Raw genomic sequence first — 19,072 nt, 5'->3', positions numbered from 1 at the left:
CAGCCTGAAGGGGGTTAGCTTCCCCACTTACAAGATAGGGATTTCAACCTACGCAGACGACACGCTGCTGTATGTTAGAGAACCGGAAGTCAATTTGCCTGCGGTCCTCCGAGAAGTGGTCCGATTTGGCTCACTATCGGGACTGAAAGTGAACTGGGACAAGTCGATCGCGTTCCCGCTCACTCCGGTGACGCGGCAATTCGACATGGACTACCCACTGCAATGGTCGACTGACTCAGTTCGCTACCTGGGCATCCAACTTCACTCGGACCCGGAAGTCCTTGTTCGAGATAATTACGGAGTTGCCTATACCAAATTAGTGGACGATGTTGATCAGTGGATTCGTCTCCCACTCTCCCTCTCGGGTAGGGTTGCACTGATGAAAATGGTGGTGCTCCCCCGGTTCTTATTCCTCTTTCTGAACTTGCCGGTGGTTTTAACTAGGGCCTTCTTTCGACAACTCACCTCGGTACTGGTGAAACTGGCTTGGGGGGGGAAACAGCCTCGGGTTAGTTGGAAAACTCTGACCCTACCCTGTGAAATGGGGGGACTGGGAGCGCCGGACCTAGAACGGTATTACAGAGTCGCCCAGGCGTCGCACTTATATTCCTGGGTACACGGTGACTCGCGGATCCCGCACCTTCTGCTGGAACGGCTGTTCGCAGCTCCGCTCCCTCTACCTGCCACAGTCTGCTTGCCTACGGACCGCGCGACTGGCCGGATGGTCTCGCTGAAAGCGACCAACCACGCCTGGAATTGCCTGGTGCGTGCGCGGGGCTGTACACTACTTTACTCCCCACTGTTACCGGTGGAGTGGGCCCTTTGGCTCGATCCGCTCGGCGAGAAGGGAGTAATCAAAGCGCTGTGCTCACTTGGCGTTACCAAGATGGAACACTTATTTGAGGGAGGCGTACTCAGAACCTGGGACCAGCTGCCAGTCGCCGGGGCGGGACACGCTCTTTTACAAAAATTCCAATACCATAGGCTCCGCTCGGCCTTTCGTGAACTACTGGGGCCAGGGTTGGAGGAACCTGAAGAGATCCCGGAACTGACTTATATACTGAAGTCCACCTCTGCAGCGAAACTCATCACGCGGCTTAACAAGCTCGGTGTGACACAGCAGTGTCTGCAACCGTCGAAGGCCAGGGAGGCCTGGCAGGTAGACCTACAAACTCCCATAGACGACGGAATGTGGCGCTACTGCTGCACAAGCACGCGCAAGATTTCCCTGAACGGTCGGCATCGCCTGGTGCATTTCAAATATCTTCAACGAGTGTATTACACCCCTGCTCGCCTTCACCGCTATGGCCTTCGCACATCGGCCGAGTGCGAGCGCTGCCGGACTCCGACAGCTGATTTTTTCCATCTAGCTTGGCTGTGCCCTGGAGTACAGGCATTCTGGGCTGAGGTCTTCACGGAACTTGGGCGAATGCTAGGGGAGCCATTGACTCGAGCCCCTGCCCTGGCGCTACTCGGTTACTCGAAGCCGCTAGCCCCGGGACTGCGTCGATTGGTGGACCTGGCGCTGCTCCTGGCCAGACGAGTGGTGGCGACATGCTGGATGAGGGGGCCCCTCCCCACCACAGCTGCATGGCTCAGGGACCTGCAGTACTGTTGTACCCAGTCGGAACTGTATAGCGACCTCCTTCCGCCCAGAAGCAGGCCTAGGAATTTTTGGGTTCTCTACAAAGAGTACAAGCAGAGAAGTGAAGAGGTAGACTCTGACTCCGCTGAGGAGGTGGAGCTGCAAGACAGGGTAGTTGAGATCGAAGCCCATACTGAAATCGGGGACGCGGGGGTGGTGGGTAGGGGGAGGTCTCTTGCTGTCTGAGGGTAGCTGTAAGTGCATGTTGACGAGCTGCCGATGGGTAGCCACACTAGTGTAGGTCTGTGGAGGGGACGAGGTGGGGTCACGGGGTGGGGACAATTGGGTGGTAGCATAGTCGGGATGGATTAAACAGGCACACAGTCACACACACGCGGGCGAGGGGGGGGTTTGTTGGGATTGTTTCAATTTCTTGTTAGGGTAAACTGGACGTTGGATCGTACTTCCGCTAATGGACAAACGGATTGCCAGTTGACACACCACCGCAGAATACTACTTGCATTGGAGGCGCTTGCTTAACACTGGTGCACTACTTCCTTTCTACTTTGCCGCCAGGCCTCCGGGATGCTGGCACTAAGGCTGTGTACTATTGTCATGTATTCGACTCTGTGTATCTGGTGCCACGTGCGATGTTCACTGCTGCTCATGTGATAATGCTGGTGTTGTCGATGGCTTGCCTATCAATAAAGATCTGTTTAATAAAAAAAAAAAAGAGTAGAAAGACTCGGATAGCCGAGTCATGGTGCCCGGGGGTAGCCCTTGCGTGATGTTTGCGCATGCGCAGTACCCGTGGGTTTGAGTACGCATGCGCGGGTAAGTAGTGTCTCAGCCGCGCATGTGCGTCATGGTCCGTAGTGTTTCAGCCGCGCATGCGCGTCATGGTGCGTCTGCTGGGCTCAGCGGTCCATGCGCGGAGCGAGAGTGTTCTGATCGCGCGCACGTGTCTTTGTTTGATTGTGGTGCTAGGGTTACCATGAACACAATGAATGGGGCATTAATAAAGTTGTATGCATGCGCTATGGGAAGGACCCAAGAGAGTGTGACTATAGTGCCTTGTATGGCAATGGTACAGGTTAGAGGGGACAATCATCTTCAAAATACTCAGAACTTAAAGGCTCTACCTCGAGTTCCATGGGATGGCATCGTTAAGGCCCTGGGTCGCTGTAGAAAGGCGGTATATCCATCGCTGTTCTTTATTCAGTACTTTTTTGTCATTGTCCATTGCACTTTCTGGATTGGGTGTGTGACAATGGGTAATGATGGTGCTTCTATGTTCTGTTATTCTATGTCGGAATGACGACACGGAAAATCAAGACAAGAATAACAGAACATAGAAGCACCATAAGATGCAAGAAAAACATCAGCAGACTGACCAACCACTTCATTACCCATTGTCACAAACCCAATGACCTAACCTGGACGGTCATTGAGCAAGTTCCAGAAAGTGCAATGGACAATGACAAAAAACTACTGAATAAAGAACAGCGATGGATATACCGCCTTTCTACAGCGACCCAGGGCCTTAACGATGCCATCCCATGGAACTCCTTGACATATCAATGACCCATCTCTATGTGTCATACCCAACTGAACCGGTCACCTATCCCTCCCCCGAGGTAGAGCCTTTAAGTTCTGAGTATTTTGAAGATGATTGTCCCCTCTAACCTGTACCATTGCCATACAAGGCACTATAGTCACACTCTCTTGGGTCCTTCCCATAGCGCATGCATACAACTTTATTAATGCCCCATTCATTGTGGTCATGGTAACCCTAGCACCACAATCAAACAAAGACACGTGCGCGCGATCAGAACACTCTCGCTCCGCGCATGGACCGCTGAGCCCAGCAGACGCACCATGACGCGCATGCGCGGCTGAAACACTACGGACCATGACGCACATGCGCGGCTGAGACACTATTTACCCGCGCATGCGTACTCAAACCCACGGGTACTGCGCATGCGCAAACATCACGCAAGGGCTACCCCCGGGCACCATGACTCGGCTATCCGAGTCTTTCTAATCTCACCTCCAACTTGCAGGTGCACATGGTTATCCAATTAACCATAGTATTTAACACCCAGCGAAAACAGCCATTCCTTACCGGTATGCGAAGGAGGCACTACAGGTCCAGAGCAGGCTCTGCCCAGAAAAGCTGTGAGTATGAGAAACAACCGCCACTACCTCTGGTAAGCGCTATCTTTCTTCCCTACAGGTCTCCCTAATCGGTGTGGTCAAACATTTTATTCCCCCTTAGGGTCAACCCCCTGCCACCTCTCAACCTTGAGGCCCGACCCTGCTAAAACTAGCGTAAGAATGAGTTCTTGCGCCGCTCTACACATATGCACTGTATATGTGATTTCCGTGTTTTAGCCACTCCACTCCCGAATTGTATGTGCGATTCTCACCTAATGGTACCACCAATACCATTACACCCTAGCCGCCTATAGCCTACACCCCAACCGCTGTAGTGACGGCTACTAGATGTGTATAAATGCCATGCATCCAAGTGACTCTCTTTTTTCCTGTATGTTTTGTCTTTGTCCATATATGTTACATGTACAGGTGTTCTTGAGAAGGGAATGCCCCCTCTCACACATAGATGAACACTTTAGGGCGTGTAGACACATAGTCTGAATCACACACCCACTAGTTTAATTACACTCACTTTTTAATATAGGTCCTGAAGAAAGCCAGCATATACATAAGGCTCTGGCTGAAACATGTTGACCCATCGGACGTGGGAGGTCGTAACTCGCCTCTAACATCCAACTGCCTTATTTTTAACCGCTGACGGAGGCCCAGGTATTAAAGTCTAATTTACCCTCGGGTACTGGGACCCCCGCCAAGCCGTTTTAACATCACTTCCTTAACACCCTTCACTGCACACTCAGCAATATACCAGCTCCGCTGTAATCAGGCGTCGAAGCACACCCGGGGCACGCTAGGTGTCACTGGGTGGGTCCGATGATGAAGCATGCCACCAACTAGGTTGGTGGGTGAGGGCTTTATGAACACACTCACCAGGTGTTCCCACCCCATGACGAAACATACTTGAGTCTTTCCTCTTTGTTACTATAAATCACGAGCTAGTCCCTTTTTGATTAAATCAATTGTCTCCAGTAAGCAGACACTAATTGATCTCCCTTTCTCAGATCACAGAGAACGAATAATCTTTTAACTACAAAAGCGGTATAGATGAGACCTAACTGTTCTGGTCTCTCTTTATGTAAGAAACACTCCCCCTTTTTTCTTAAAAACCAGTTTAGCAAGCATTAACCAGGAGAACAAACATGACTAACCTCATTCTCCCACATAACAGATCTATCCCATGACTGAATCCAAGCCAAGCAATAGCTACTACTTCTCCGAACTGAGTGTCTCCTACACTCCCCATTAACTGGGCCTCTAAAAGAGTAAGTTCTAAAACATCTATGAACTCTAAAAGCGCGCCCCTCGGCTCACAGTACCTAGCTTTGAGAAGGCACCCTGCGCGCCCCAGACACGATTGCCAGGTTATCATTTAAATTAAATATTTAAATATGTGAACAATGTGCTTGCTAACTATGCCCATCATGCCACTGGGAGCACAAAGTCACTATGTTAAGAATATACTGAATAGAGCTAAGTGCTAATTTAACTTACCTTACTCCAGTTTCAGGATGCTCACCCTGTCCTGATGATGAACTTGACTAACTAAAGATCGAAACGTCGTCGACCCCCTCAAGAAAATCTCGCACCCCATTGTATATATCTCTGTGGTTTACCCCTTGTTGTTTGTGTGACATTTCCACTTTTTCACTCGTCACGATATGCACTCCGTCACTCATATGAGCACCTGAATGTATATGTACATGTTGAAAATATGAAATGATTAAAATTTCACATGTTGCCCTACATGTTTTGCTCCCAGACTGATTCAATATCAAATTTAAGTAACTCCTTACGCTTTTCAGGACCTAATTAGGCCACCTAGAACCACTGTTTTCCTAAAATACGTCTCTTTGTTAGACGGCTTTCACCCTGATGCATACTCGTACGTTGATGATATTTATTTCACGGACGACGAATTATGGTTGCATCTCTATCGTGTTGACCGCATCATTGTTAGGTTTGCGGACTTTGGTTACAAGTTTAACTTTGCAAAATCACACATTGTTAAGTACACAGTGTTGTTCCTGGGCTATGAGCTCAACAATGAAGGTCGAGGTCTTGCACCTCACTTCCTGGAGAAATGCACACGTTTGCGATCTCTCATAACTCTGAAACAATTACAATCTTTGCTGGGCTTTTTGAGTTTCTGGGCGTACTTACATTCCCAATTATGCCCAGCGTATCAAGCCGCTATATGCCTTGATACAACCAACTTTTGGCAAGTCATGCTGGCTGCCTGAACATTCAGCTATTCTGCAAACTTTGCAGTCTGATCTTCTAGAATCTAAGTACTTATTGACTCGTGATAACCACACTACCCTGGTGATAAGAATTGTTCCAGGTGCCGTGGGTTTCACATACTTGACGTTTAATGAAGGAGACACAGTACCTATTGCTTACAAGTCACACTTGTACACTTCGGCTGAAATGCGATTATCTTCTGTCGAAAAGGTTTTGACAGCTGTACAGATGGCGATTCTTAAAGAGAGAGTGCTGTCACAGGGAAAATGCATGTTGGTTGTTGCACCTTATCCTGCACTTGAAGCAGTGACGAAAGTTCAAAATTCTAAAGCTTTATAGCCTCGTTGGATACAATGGGCCACTTCGCTGACATCCCCGGATGTCACATTTACTTTTGATCCCTCTTTGCAAACACAGGAGTTTTTACAGTATTAATATGTTCATCCTGCCCCTCTGTCCATGCGTCCACTTGAGGATTACCATTGTATCATTTACACAACGGATCGGCGCAACCGGCTATAGAATCTCAGCATTCTTATTCAGCGGTCTGCGCAATAGTGGCTGGTCCCATGGTGAATGGTGAATTCAAGTCCGATGTTGTGCACACACAGACATTAGGGGACTGTACCGCCCAGTTGGCAGAGCTACGGACTCTTGTGCTTGCATAGGAATTTGCTGACCCTCGTGTAACTACTTTAATAGTGAGTGACTCTTACTACTGTGCCCAGTCTTTCAACGACAATTTATTCTTTTGGATTCAAAATGACCATTGTGATTCCAAGGGTAGCACAATTAAGCACAAAATGCTATGGATTTGAGTCGCAAAACTTAAAGAGTGTCTGCCTCTCGTAAATGTAATTTATACTCTTGGTCACCAGCATGTAGGAGTACAGCAGTAGCAACATATGTAGTAGTAGCAGTTACGAGGTCCAAAGTCAAGAATGGTGATGACATCTTGGCAGCTAGTGCTGTTACAGAGATGAATGATAATTACCCTAGAGGTTTCTCTTCTGAATACTCTTATCATTTAAGTCTTGATAAAGTTCCCTATGTGAGAGTTAATGACATTGGTGACAGGCTGATTCCCAACGCGGACAGCAGGCTATCCTTGATAAAAGCCGCTCACAAGGGCATGGCCTCAGCTCATGCCGGTGTTTCAGCGACTGTATCTATCTTACAGCAGCATTATTGGTGGTGTGGATTGTATAAACAAACTCGTGAATATGTCCTTTCTTGTGATGTATGTCAGCAGATTAAACCTTCGACTGCTGCACGGCCACCACAAACTCAGCTGTAAATATCTAATAGACCACTTGGTTGTGTTTATTTAGATCACTGTAGTCCTTTTTCTTCTGATACTGCGTATAAGTAGATCTTAGTTGCAGTGGATTCGTGCACACGTTTTTTATGGATTTTGCCACAAAGAAGTGCTGATGCTCGAACTGTCATGGGGGATTTGCGTGTCTTTGTGGGAATTTTTTCATGTGGCACCTTCCATTCTGAACAGGGTCCAGAGTTCGCCTATAAGGCGTACAAGGAAGCCATGGGGTCTTTGGGAGAGCATTTTTACTCTATACCGGCCTGAGGGCAATTCTATTGTAGAGTGAATGAACTGTGACTTAAAGCAGTCCTTGACAGCTAGGGTTTTAGGTACTGGCAGGAACTGGTTCGCCCATTTGTATAGCGTACAACGTGCATTTAATAATCTCCCTAGAAGATCTCTGGGTGGGCAGACCCCATACAAAATGCTCTTTGGCATAAAAATGTTTGTCCCGGACCTTGATGGTCTAGATGGGCGGCGACAGCTGTTCCCTGTGACGTAGATAATCATTCTGCTGTGTTACAGAACCTACAAGAGACTCGAGATAGTCTTGCAAAGGAACACTTGCCCTCCACATCTGGAGCTCTACAGATTCCGGTAGTTGGCTGGCTACCACAAGGTCTGTGAGAAGGTGGAAAGCAAGAAGGGGTTTGGCCTCTCTTATCGTGCACCAGTTCCAGTGCTTGGTGTGCAGGGCACAAGAACAGTCATTTTACCACCACTTCCTGGTCGCAAGGAAAACAGGTACATATCGTTGACAATGTCAAACTACAAAGTCGTCGATTCTTCTTAGTATGACTCCTGCTGTCTCTTGTCCAGCAATGCTGAGAAATTCTGTTTTCGCTTCGGCTAACACCAAAAGGCCTGACATTGCCATAGAGATGTCCACAGTTACTAATCCGTTATTAAATCCGCCGGCTGACGATCCACATGAAGATACTGAGAATACCTATCCCATAGTTGTGTCATTGTCTGGTGTGCAGACAAGTCCAGCTGACCAGTCACGTTTTTCATTTGACTTTGACTCCATAACATCGAGTGTACCATCAAGGTTTTCTATTTTTGTTACTTGGTTTAAAAGGCATTTTTTAGTTCCACCTTGGAACTGCTGTAAGTACAGCTGGTTGGTTCTCATCTCCATTTTTTTGTTCATGACGATTGGATTTGTGATTGTATTTTTTTGTCTAGTAAATGGACACTATATAATTGAACAATTAAAAATCAGGTTAATTGATGGAACTTTGGCCGCATACTCATCATCACACATCATGAAAAGCAAACAGGCGTTTGTCAATATCACAGCCTGGCCTGTGTTAGATGGGATTGTATGGGATGCTGTAACATTTCAAATTCATGGACCCACAGAGGTGGTTAATGTTCCAAATGTACTTCGTATTTCAATGGGGGATGTTATAAAACAAAACATATGCTCTGATGATTGGGATGTCCAAGCCACTGAAATTCTGTATTCTGATTTGAAATATTATGCTACTTTTGATGCTGAGGATTTATATTTAGACTCTGCAAACTATGCTCTGCACATGGCTAATACATTTAGAAATGTGGTTAATTACACCCTATGGGAACATTGTCCTTATCCCATAGAAGGCAGCTCTGTTACCCTATTGAAAAAATTCACATATTTCACTGACTTTGATCGGTCTAACCCGAGCTCATTTTATTTTAAATTAAATTCTAAATCGAATTCGAAAATGAGGCTTACTCACACAAAATTGCTATACTCCAAATCCTTTATGGATCAGTTAGCAGTGGATGGCTATGAGCTATGGAAAGATACAATAGATCTTAAATCTGTTTGGGGTTCTAAGCCTTGGCAGGTACACGGCACTGAAGCTTTGCACCGTGCATGTCTTATTCCGGGACACATGTTGTTTTTGAATAGTACGATTTCACAAACAACATTTATTGGTTTGACCACTTCAAAGCACATGAATATCCCTAAAATTCCTAATTTATATGCATACCCTAACTGGAACAATCATACCAATATGTCCCTTGACGAATTACAATCATTAATTTTGAACTCCTCATTTAACATTTCATCCCTGGATCCTGAAAGCTGGCTAGTGTGGCCAACTAGTTCTGATTCTTGTCAACATCCCTTTCTGGGTTTAGCTCCTGGCCTCACCCGGTACAGACCCGATCCCCGTTTCAAAAATTTCCATTCATTTACCACCTATTTTGTGGGGAAATTATGTCAAAATTGGCTGAAACATTCCACCCTTGCTTCCGTTAAACATCATTTATCTTTGTTAAACGACGATGTTGACTTGACTGATTTTGTTAAAGGTCCTGTGGGTGGCAGATCTAAAAGATATATATATGCTATTTACAATGAAGTTTGGAAACAGTCACAAGTTGAGGCTGCTTCTCGTTTAAGAGCAATAGACCAAGCAAATTTAGAGAAAGTGATTGCTGTCATTGATAATAGCATTAACACACTCTCCTCCAGGATTTATACCTTATCCCCTTCACTGCGGCGGCTATTCCGCCGCAGTGCTAAGAGGGCGGGGCGGCAATACGGCGGGCGCATGCTGGTGACGGAACCGCTCCGTCACCAGCGTCGGTTGCGCTGTGCTTGTGACGGAGCGGTTCCGTCATGGCCCGCCCCGCTCAATAGAACGCTCAGCGCAGGCACGGAATTCGCGCCGCGCATGAGCGGCGAGCGGGCCATGACTGAACCGCTGTGTCATCAGCACAGCGCACCCGCAGCTGATGACGGAGCGGTTCCGTCATCAGCATGCAACGGGTTAAATAATATTGTTTCATCTGTTGTGGATATTGTGCAAGATGATGTTTCTGTTTTGTTCCATGGTAAAAATCAATTGCGGTCCATAATGGAGTTTGCATGGACCTTACAGACTTTAAAATCAGGGAAAGTGCCTTGGGACTACATGAATATTTATACAGTGTTTTTACCGTTTAATTTAACAGAAAAACAACAATTCATGTCCATGAAGGATGCAACATATTCTCTATTCCATATTGAAAAGTTCGAACCGTTACCGTTTTCTGTAGCCGAATCGAATTCAGCTGTGTCGCTCATCCATGGTTTAATAACATTGCCTTTTCATCTGTTTAAGTTTAGTTCATGTATGAAACACTATGCCCTAGGTAGATATGAACCACTTGGTACCACTTTTCTCCATGAAGTTTGGTCTCTGCCTTTCTCAGATGTCTAAGGGATGGCAAGGAGGTTTTCTTAAATGGGGAAGAGTACACTTCCACAACTGATCATTCACTCGTATGCAAGAATGTTCAGTTACACGGCGCCTGTAACATACAGGCTCCGAATTTGGCTTGCATTTTGAAGTGAATTCCAGTGCCAGCTATCGTACCAACATTCACACTCTTAGCTAACTGTAATTATTTACTTTTAAATAATGAAGCATGTTGCGGGATGTTGGCTAGAAATCCATACATTGTCATTGTTTCACAGTGAGTAGTTTGCTGTACTAATTTGCTTTTCTCGCCCCCGCATGGGAGGCTTGATATTTCTATTTGGCCTTCCATTCCATCCCTGAGAGCAGAGTTCAACAAGTTAAACAGAATAAGGGCTTTATTGTCCCAAAAAGAAGTCCCTCTCACTTCTTCTCGTGAAATATTTGTCGTTTACGTTGCTAACACGCGAAGTACATGCTCTTTTGAATACGGATCTCCCACTTTCTTTTGGCGCTTTGATCCATACTATCTTTAATGCCTTAACTACTACAGGCCTGGCACATTTTTTTTAAACTGTTAGCTCCGGCCATGTGATCTCATTCGAAACTATATTTGGTGTGATACCGGCATTTTTTCAATCTATTTTTTCAAGCATCTTTGGTGGTTTCCCGCTAATTCTCGCCTTGGCTGCCGGTGTGCTGCTGCTGTTTTGCTTGCTCCGAAATGGCTGCAATTTCTGTGTCCAGAGACAACCGGCCCCGGCTGGCCCAGCTTTGTGATCGAATGCTTGAACACTATAGAGTCCTGCCATTGGCCACATTGAGCATGGCATACGAATTATCCTTCTGCTTTTCACATTTTACTTGCGTACAGCCCGTGTTCCATTGCCTGGATTGCCATTTCGAATGGGCATTAGAACTCTGTCTCTCAAATACAGTGTCTCCTGCTTCAGATTTTGATCATCTGATGAGTCCCTTAGTGGCTCATGAGTTGGCTTGTTCTAGATCCGGGATTATGGCCTGCGCTGCGGCGAACAGAGTTTTGGCGAATTGGGACATATGGTCGGCTGCGCACGACTTCATGGCATGAAGTTATCTTGAAGAAAACGCAAGTTGTCCTCTGATCGTGCTAGAGGCTCCTGCTATTGAAGACCGTGTATGTTCATTTCCGTTACTAAACTGGATGACGGAACTCTTTGCTGACAATAACAATGACTTCCTTTTGGAGGCTGTTGCGACATACTGTGCATACACGCTGATGGATTAAAATTGGCAGCGGTCCAGCATGCGCTGCTTGCATCACTCAAGTTTTTTTTTCTCTCTCATCTCCCCATAGTGAATTAGTTTTTCCACTTGCATTTTTTCCTTTTTAAAGACGTTATTTCCTTTTTGTCCCTCTCATCTCCTCGTGACCCCTTGTAACAATACTGAACTTACTTCTGTCCTTCACAAACTCTGCGTTCTTATGTTTTCTTTTGTGCATTGGGCCGATCAAAGGAGGGTGTGGTGAAGATACGGTTCACATTGCTATGTTAGCATAAGTGAGTTAGTTGCTCAAACGCCTTTTTGCCGCTTTTGCACATAACACTAAATGTCTCATTTTTTATAAAGTCAAACTGCTTGCTTTCCTTCACATGAGAACAGTCTGTTTTTCACATTGCTAGACTCACACTGTGACCTCAAGTCTGCACAAAGTGTTCAAGGTTAAATAATAATGTATGCTGTTGATGCAGGGTGATCGGCCCACGCTCTAGACACAACATTCACACAGCTGCTCATTTCTGAAACTCAGATGCTTTTAATATTGCACTGCATGCTTTAGAGAGGCATCTTTGGAAGAACATCTTTCCATCGACGAAGAGCTGTGCTGATCTGGGATGTGATTCACTTCACCTGATCTTGGAGGTATGGGAATCCCCGTTTTAGCCTAGAGATCTTTTATTATTATAATACATAGCACCTAGCAAAGGAGGGTGGTACACGAGGCACTATAGACCTGGTTCCACTGTCATTATAATATGATTTCTCCTTTCGTATTTTATGGAATTGTAACAATGCTGATTGTATTGATTTTATGCATCTTCTTACTTATGTTAGCAAAGATACTGCATCTTAGAGCACGTAGTTGAAATAAACATTTTAAACTATATCGTATCTCTGATTACTCACGTTGTGGACATTTATGAGAAAGAATGTTCTTGATTCCCACTATTCCTGAGAGGTTCCTAAGTTGCTTGTTCCGGGTTGTCTAATCATTGGTAGCTTTGCTGTAGTACGGAGAACGAATGAGACACTAATGCTAGTCGGATTGGAGTTCGGGGCACAGAGGTGGGTTTTTGGTACACCACAATACACAGAGGTTCTGGTTTCCTGCGCATAGTTCTGTGCATGAGCACAATCCCTGCAACAAAATAAAAATAATCTAACATATGGCTGGGTCTGAACTGGTGTGGCGAAGTGAGCTACAGAATGATGATGGATTCATACCAGATCTGTGACTAGGGGTGAGTGCCTGTAATGTATCAGCACTCCGTCCATCATCTCTTTGTGTTTGCTTTGCTCGCCCTAAGTTGGTAGGGTATGCCCAGACATGGGTCCTTTGCTCACTGTGCCACTGGATTCAAGCTAGCCTGGCTGATGAGGGGTGTTATCCCGAAACCGGTCCCAGGATGCTTGTTTCCAGTCTAGGGAAGACCTGGCTTGGCAGTTCAGGCTGGACTGTTCCCATGAAGAAACTGATTTGCATAGAGTGTGGCCGATCCTTCAAGCTGTTGCCTCCTGCCCTTTGGAACTCCCTCCCTCCTCTCATCCTCAGCAGCCCTGATCACCTGATCTTCAGAAAGCTGGTGAAGACCTACCTTTTCTCCCACTGTTAATCCTCTCTTGCTTTGTTCTATCACTCTGTGTTCAACTTTAGCGCTGGTACGCCCCGATGGTACGCCCCGATGCTGGAGCAGCCATGTGCTTTATAAATAATGTAACATAACAAATAAAAATAATCTAACATATGGCTGGGTCTGAACTGGGGTGGCGAAGTGAACTAAAGAATGATGATGGATTCAACCCAGATTTGTCATTGGAGGTGAGTGTCTCAAAAGTTTCTATGCTCCGTCCATCATCTCCTTGTGTGTGCTGGGCAGAACAAGGTGGCGATAAGAGATGCCTCGGCCAAAGCCACAAAAGAAACAGTAGAATTGTTATAGCTGGTAATGCTGGACAGAGAGGCCCAGAGAGCAAGCAGTAGCCGTACTCTCCTTAAAATGTTCATGGGCAGAGTCAGCATTGTCCACGAACAGGTGAGTCCCATCAATGGGCATGTCCATCAGCGTGGACTGCACATCCGCCCAAGAACTCCTTCAATCAAAGACACTGTAGCGACAAATGGCAGTGCCTATTGCTCGACAACAGAGTTGTGGCATCTAAATCACAATGAATTGTGAACATGGACACATCACAACCCTCTTGTATTGCCTGCGAAAGGACAGCCCAATATACAGGAGGTGTTGATCCATCGCGGGACCAAGCTGGCTGATAGGAGGTGCTCTCCAAATATCTTCACACACTTTGATTCCCTGTGAGGGGACATATTGGGGGAAACTGTTGGGGTCAGTTCAGCTGGTGGAGGCCTGAACCATGAGGCTCTCTGGTGAAGGGTTCTGTGACAAAAAGGTCGGATCACCTGGAGCAGGACGATGGCACCTGGAGATTTGTGTGTTAACTGGAGGACCAGTGCAAGGCTTGGCTGAAGGCCCAGGTAGGATATCTGTCCGGGTCACATAAAAAAGGGAGAAGGCGCTTAGAAGCAGTCTGGCCAGGTTGTCGAAACTTGGACAGTAGGCTGATTTTCACCTCAAAGGTTGAGAGGCGGAGGTCAAGAACTTCAGCTGTCTTACACATAACCATACATAGGAGGAAGATTCATCTGTGGCAGGGCTGGGAAGAGAAAAAGGGGCTGTCTTTGGGGAGGTATCTAGCTCACTAGAGTTCTGCAAGTCCTCATAGCCTCAGTTTCAGCATAGGAGTGAGCGAACTCATCATAGTGGTTATGGGAGTTGGTCCCAAAAAGGGAATGCCGAGAATGTTGCTTGCCTTGCAGCAATACAAGAGCAGAAATTGGTGCCTCTGTCAGAGTCGGGTGTGACGTCGGTCAAAGTAGGACTGGCATCGGAGAGTCCAATTTGTGCCCCCTCTTTGGGCAGTGAAGTCAGTATCAGTGTTGAAGTACTCGGGCTTGGCATAGTTGTGGGCACCAGGGTCTACGTTAGAACTGGCACCAAGGGCAGAAGTGGATCAGAGTGTCCAGCTGGCACTGAAGACAAACCCACCAGCATTAGTTGAGGTGGAATGCCTCTTGGCTCTGTGGGGAGTTGGCAGAGATCCGAAGAGTTGGAGCAGAATTGGGCTTAACTCTTTGATCTAGCACAGTATGGCTGAAAGCCCAGAAAACTAGGATTCTGCAGGAACCAGCTGCGAAATTGGCTCTGAATTTGACCAACTTCAAGAGCGGGTGAGAGATGGTTGGCACCACCAAACACTGTCAGAAGAGAGGAAATGGTGCAAAGGAGTGAACTCTGCTTTGGCTTCTAGTGTGCTTTTTGTGCTTACCCGAAGACATGGAGTGTGACGAAGACAGGCCTCTAGAGCTGCTCAGTCGACTCTGGGAATGGCAGCAGGATCAAGCTTTGGATTTGGAGTGGGACTTGGAGCGGTCTTGATGCTGTATCTTCATATGCTTTGTGACAACGTTTTGCCTTGCACTCCCTAATGGCCTTCGGGTTCATTGACGTGCAGTTATCACAGGTCTTAGGAGTCATCCTGTGCGCTGGGCACCCCCAACATTTTTTGCTGACTGGTACTGGTGGCAACTGACTCGGACTGACCTTGGGCACCAGGGCCAGTGTTATGCTGAAAAAGCCATTTAGAATTCAGTGAAAAAACATTCATACTCTATAGGTTAGGGTACCCCTATGATTGGCATGACCTCCCCTATAAGGCCCTAGTGCATAATAGGGCAGAGGGTAAAAACGGCCTTTAAGCCCCTAGTATATAATAGGGCATTGCAGTTTAGAGGCCAGCAGCCCTTTCTGCACTTGCATGTGTGCACTGCCGAAGGCTGAGGTCAGTTTAAAAGCAGCCCTGTGTTGCAGGACTGCTTTTAAAATGCAAATCGTGCCCAAACTCGACTTTGGTGTTTGGGACACTTAAAAAGCATTAAGCTACAATGTTTGGGCATATTAGGTACCCCCAGGGTCTGGGGTGAGGGCTCAGGTATTTATAAGGATGGTCCTCTTAAAATGGTTTTTACATGCCGTGGGTTCGGTGAAATTGCACATTTCACTCCCCTCATTGTGTTAAAGTGCTTCCCAAAATCAACTTTTGCGCTAGGAACACTGTGGAGTGAGGATCTTTCATATTTGTACATATTCAGAACCTAAAGTCTCCCCTAGGTATCCCAGGGGTATGGGGCCCTGTAGACATAGGCAGGGTCCTTATAAAATATGTTTTATAAGCCAGGGTATTACAAAGTTCCCATTGCAAATTCCCAGCCACATTGGTTAACATGGCAAGAAGTTACTAAATAATAACTAACAATCAGGAGGTCATAAAAATATCATTCACGGACTGCCTAGAATGGTATTGATAATTCCAACAATATGCTATTGTTGAATGTATCCTAAAATGTAGAGACAAGAAGTTATAAGACTTTCTTGTCTGTAAGCCAAAATTCAGTCTTAGAGTGGTCTGTCCTGATGGTCAGAGTTAAGCGGATCAGCCAGGCGCCTTTGATAAGGTGATAAGTAGCCCAGGGGGTCAGGGATCCATACTGGGTTCTGCTACATAGGAATGCTATAGATGGGGTAGGGGTCGTAAAACATCTTCTTCAAAGAGAGGAGGGGACAGACAGTCAGGTCCAGTTACAGCCCTACCCTCTGAACCCAGCCTGATGGCAGGCTTAAGGCAGGAATTTCCAGATGCAAATGCAGATGCAAAGAGGAGGGAGCAAATGTAGATGAGCATCCTGTGGGCTGGTTTAGTCAGCTCTTCTCTTTCTGCTGGAAAATCAGCCATGATGATTTTTTGAGGAATGGTGCTCTCTGGGAGAATATAGAACCACACTTTGGAGGATGTGGCCATACCCTGGGATGTTGCCCTGCACCTCATTGGACAGGAGTGCCCTCCTGCTTGACCCAGAGAACTTGGAATATGTATCTAAGAGGGGCAGAGCCTCTCAGATCAGCTGCTTGAAACTTAAGGAAAAAGAAGGATCCATACTGGAAGTTGGATTTGCACCAACTAGGCCCTGCACTCTGACTGACTGCACCTGTTGCACAATCTGGAACTGCAGCCCTGTGGATCTACCTTGCTTCAAAAGGACTAAAAAGTGGACTCACTGCAAGCTATAGGTTAACTAAGCTCACCTGGAATATCACCACCAAGAAAGCCCAGCCTGGAGTACTACCAGTGGGTTTGTAAGGGTTTTATCCAAGTGAATTTTGTGGGAATTGAAGTCACAATCTTTCGAGGACCATCTTGGAGTTTCCAAACCCTTGGAGTATGTTTTGGACACTTTGGGACCTTCAAAGGAACTTCACGAAGAAACCAAACTAATGGGCACACGTTCTGGTGTCAGATGGATGATTTGCAAGTCTCATAAGTACAGAGCATGACGACACCAGTAAGTTCCCTTGGTAAGTTTATTCCATAATACAAAAGAAACAACCAGCCAACACATGTTTCATCACAATGGGAAGAATCCTGTGACTTCTTCAGGGCTGTCAGTCAGGGTTTCGAGTCCTTGCTTAATCGCAATGCCGGAGATAATTCCAACCCGGACAGAATGAGTTAAAAACCGGAGCGTCTATCTAACGGTGATCAGAATTGTACAGTGAGGGGATGAACCAGGTAATGCCCGCATCTGGAAAGGAAGACGGAACCAGTGTCATTACTCCGTCCTAAGACCCAGGTCGAGGGCAACACGTAAGGGCAGCTTATCTGCCCTTTTTTTCGTGTAAGACACTGGACTCCTGGGGATCACCATTACCTGGTTCATCCCCTCACTGTACAATACTGATCACCGTTAGATAGATGCCTCGGTTTTTAACCCATTCTGGCCGGGTTGTAATTATCACGGCATCGCGATTACGCAAGGATTCAAAACCCTGACTGACAGCCCTGAAGAAGTCACGGGATTCTTCCCATTGTGACTAAACACGTGTTGGCTGGTTGTTTCTTTTGTATTATGGATTAAACTTAACAAGGAAACTTACTGGGGTCGACCACAGATAATTCATGCTCTATACTTATGAGACTTGCAAATCATTCATGTGACTCCAGAACGTGTGCCCAGGACTTTACTTCAATTTACCTGTGGGGGTTCCAACCCCCACACACACAGGGTTTATAGGGTATTTCCCCTGACCTGGCAGCACCGTAAACATTCGAAATAGTTTACACATTGTCGGAGCGCCATTCTTCCTGATATTATTAAAAACCCTGCGCAGAAACATTGAACTTCAGGAAGAAGTTCCAGACGTTTGGAGCAACTTTGGAAAAAAGTTTCCTAAGTGGACCGACTCAACCTGGCTAGCCTAGCCGGCAACCCTCAACCGTGAGCCAGCCTGCCGTCCAGGTTCGTCCCGCTGAAAAACACCAGAGGTCCAACTTCCAGAGTTTGACCAGGAGTAAGCTGAAACCCAAGCTGGCAAACCCTCATCAAATCTGGCCTGATGAAGAGCAGCGAGGGACTCCTGAAGAAAAAGCTCCGTAAAAGTTTCTGAGTCTAAACGTAGGAGGTGACTGGGACCAACCGGGAGAGTTAAGCCGCCCACCTTCAACCGTGAGCTGGTCTGGATCCCTGGTTCGTCACCCTTGAAAGCTCCAAAGGTCGAATTCCACATGTTTGACTGGGGACTCATCACAAGGCAAGCCGGCGAACCCTTACCAAATCCGGACTGGCCGAGAGCTTCGAGGGACCCCGGGAAGAAAAGCTCCAGAAAAGTCTAAAGGTAAAAACTTTGACCGAACCTACAACAAGAGGTAGCTGCGCAGGGGTCCATCGCAGTTGGCCTGAAACTTTGACTTTGTCCTGGCCTAGTGCGACCAAATGTCTAAATAGGCGCTATAAGGTTTATATAGTGCTAAATCTTTAATAATTCAGTTGCCGACATTGGATTGTTTTTGTTTTGGTGTTATTTTAAAGATAAAACTATTTCCTATTTTTATAAATTGGTGTTGGATTTTTATTGTGTATGATGTCTTAAATATTCACTGAATTTGTGTTTTTTAATGCTTTACATACCTGTCTTTGAAGTTAAGCCTGCCTGCTCGCAGCCAAGCTACCGAGGGTTCAGCATGGGAATAATTTATTAAGACCTGTACTAAGCCCTATATTGTGTTAGTGATCTTGTTGCCAGTGGTAAATGCGTATTTGCCACTACTAATAACCCACTTTCCAACAGGAGTTATGGCCTGACCCCATACAGCACAGGAAAACGTGGTGGGGCTCTGTCACAGACATCTAATTGCGATTAGTACTTACAGGGTTTAAACTGGTCATCTTAGGGTGTG

This window comes from Lissotriton helveticus, chromosome 1_1 (genome assembly GCF_964261635.1).
Source record: "Lissotriton helveticus chromosome 1_1, aLisHel1.1, whole genome shotgun sequence".
Classification (NCBI taxonomy): domain Eukaryota; kingdom Metazoa; phylum Chordata; class Amphibia; order Caudata; family Salamandridae; genus Lissotriton; species Lissotriton helveticus.
The sequence above is the reverse complement of the archived record's forward strand: the minus strand, read 5'-3'. Positions refer to the sequence as shown.